This window comes from Schistocerca gregaria, chromosome X (assembly GCF_023897955.1).
Source record: "Schistocerca gregaria isolate iqSchGreg1 chromosome X, iqSchGreg1.2, whole genome shotgun sequence".
NCBI classification, from domain to species: domain Eukaryota; kingdom Metazoa; phylum Arthropoda; class Insecta; order Orthoptera; family Acrididae; genus Schistocerca; species Schistocerca gregaria.
In genome coordinates, this window is record NC_064931.1 from 789,176,948 (window position 1) to 789,179,802 (window position 2,855).

At 44.6% G+C, this 2,855-nt stretch overlaps 1 non-coding gene across 1 annotated transcript; it reads right to left on the bottom strand.

Annotated features, from left to right (window-relative positions):
- Positions 1-2,318: 2,318 nt before the first annotated feature.
- Positions 2,319-2,393, bottom strand: Trnas-cga (transfer RNA serine (anticodon CGA)). The gene has a single exon. It is a non-coding gene; the product is annotated as a tRNA-Ser (tRNA).
- Positions 2,394-2,855: the final 462 nt, after the last annotated feature.

Here is a 2,855-nt window from a genome sequence, read left to right on the forward strand (position 1 = left end):
CAGATAGATGTTCATAATTTATATTTTGAGGAGATGGTGTTGGATCTCATCTCGTTGGGTTTGTACCCAGTGGTTTAGACGACATTGGTGTATGCAAACACAGCAAAAACAGGAGTGGAAACATTTGGTTGAGTGCCTATCTGACCGTCTCACAATGAAATATACCACTGAGTTATCTGAGAGACAACGTTTTGTATGGTATTGTAATGCATGCCTACCGTTCGTCGCTGAATTTTTGTTAGAAGGTAGATTCTGTTTACGTTCATAAATAACTGATTCGTTTCCCACCGTCAGTAGTTTGCCTGAAAGAATTTACCAAAATTACCATTTGAACCTTGAAATTTGGGACATCCTGTATTGTTAGTTTAAATAGAAGACTCCACTATCAGTGCTCCGAATAAGAAAGTTTATCACATTTAGTTTATTAGTTGATAACATACAGCCTGACCTGGCCGGATTTCATTGTAACTTTGTTGAAATACTCACCATCGGTGGGTATGTAAATGACTAGAATTTCTGTTCTCTGTGACCGGCAGAACGGCCACCAGAGTGAAATAGTGTTGCTTGTGTACGATACCTTTACCACACTTGACAGGCTCTATAAGGAATGAGAACGGTGTCAGATGCTGAATAAATAAATATAAATGTCGTGTGACTCAGGCTTCCCGTCGGATAGACCGTTCGCCGGGTGCAAGACTTTCGATTAGAAAACCTCCGACCAGGCCAGGATTCGAACCCGGGTCCGTAGGATTGACATTATGTTGAACTGACCATTTTTTTTCAGAAAAACAATTTTTGCCTCCACCCATTTGCGAACCCGCGACCTTTGGTACCGTAATCCCGCGCGCTAGCTTTTTTTTTTGTCATAGCAGTCAGATGTACTGACCACTTTTTTTTGAGAAAGGAAATGTCAGGAGTGAGGTTGTTTTATGTTGTTTTATTTTTATTTTTTAAGGAAGGTAGGAGAAACAGAAACCTTTATTACTCACAAAATAAACGTAGTACCTCCTTATACATTATAACTGTCCTGGAAGGAACCTCGCTGTCGTCCAACCCTGCATCGTGAAATAACAACTAAGTCAGAGTGGGGCCACCTCCGGCACCCTAAAGGAAAGTATTTCTAGATATGAAAACAAAATTTGACGCACATCCCATTGCTAACTGTGCAAGCGTTTCACTCAGCTACCGATCGCAGACAGATGCTGAGTAATAACTGTGAAACACCCGGGGATGCCATGTAGTCGTGTAATATAGTGCTATCAGCACCAGAATGGGTATGAAAGGGCCTTCATTGTGAGTCCGCGTAATCGAATCGTGCAGTATCAGATTTGTTGGCCATTCGGATGTCTTGCCTCTCTACAACATCTTGTGTCAACCCTCGCCATTGATCAGAGACTAACAACATAGAACTAGAAAATTGACGTCCCATGCCTAGGCTGAGTTTACAGTGGTGCTGTGACTTGGAAGCGTGGACTCCAGATGAATGTCGTCGTCTCGTGTTCAGTGATGAGTCGTTGTTCAGCAATACCCTGAACGACCGTCTGCGGGTAAGGTCGCACCCTGTGGAGTGGTCCCCGTCTTCCAGTGTTTCGAAACGTAAAGCGGTGCTACTTTGGCGTTCATGGGGGGAGGGGCCATAAGGGTCATGGCTGGTAGTGGGTGAAGGAACTGTGACGGCACAACAGCACATCATAGAGATCCTACGTCCTTGTGTATTACCTCTCACGTATCAGGGTGTCATTTTTTAATGTGCCTCCATGACATGTCTATGTGATGCTGGCAGACCAGATCGGACACCAGCTCCATCCCAATGCCAGCATCTACGTTATAAGTAGCAATTACAGTGGTTTTTGTCCATCCATCATTCAGATTGAAGGTTTTTCAGTTGGTAGCTGATGGTTGCAGACACAAAGTCGCTGTTAAAGCAGTCCACGAAAACCAGTTCATAGATGTTGGTCACTGATGGGATCGTTTATACGACTGTAGTTCAGCCCCTCAGAGTTAGTTTAGGCTTGAATATGTTGTATTGACTCACCGGAACTGGTTGCTATATACCAGACGACATTTAAAGGACGATTGCAGGTGTTTCACTTTTATTAGATATAGTTACAACAGTTGTGGGCCAGCTTACGTCAGGTGAGGATAAAATGGTTCTACGATGTCCTTCCCAACAGTATCACCGCATGCATCCACGCCAGACTGAGTGGAACGCAATACCGATAAGTGGCTTAGTACTGCCAAGTCCTTTGTAAATAATACCTTTTTTGTAGTTAGTGAAACAACAGCCGTAATGAAACTTCCTGGCAGATTGAAACTGTGTGCCAGGCCGAGACTCGAACTCGGGACCTTTGCCTTTCGCGGGCAACTGCTCTACCAACTGAGCTACCCAAGCATGACTCACGCCCCGTCCTCACAGCTTTACTTCTGCCAGTACCTCCGCTCCTACCTTCCAAACTTTACAGAAGCTCTGCTCCGAAACTTGCAGAACTCACTCCTGAAAGAAAGAATATTGCTGAGACGTGGCTTTGCCACAGCCTGGGGGATGTTTCCAGAATGAGATTTTCACTCTGCACCGGAGTGTGTGCTGATATGAAACTTCGTGGAAGATTAAAACTGTGTGCCGGACCGAGACTCGAACTCGGAACAGAGTCGCCGGCACGGTAACTCAGCGTGTACGGTCAGAGGGTTAGCTACCCTCTGTAACAAAAAAAACTGAGTAAATGGATCAAAGACGAACTGAAACGTGTATCTTGCAACATCCGCCGCGAGCACATAAATTGAACGAAAACGAATAAAAAAAGAAAAAAGAAAAAGAAAGGTTGGTAGAGTACTTGCCCGCGAAAGCAAAGGTCCCC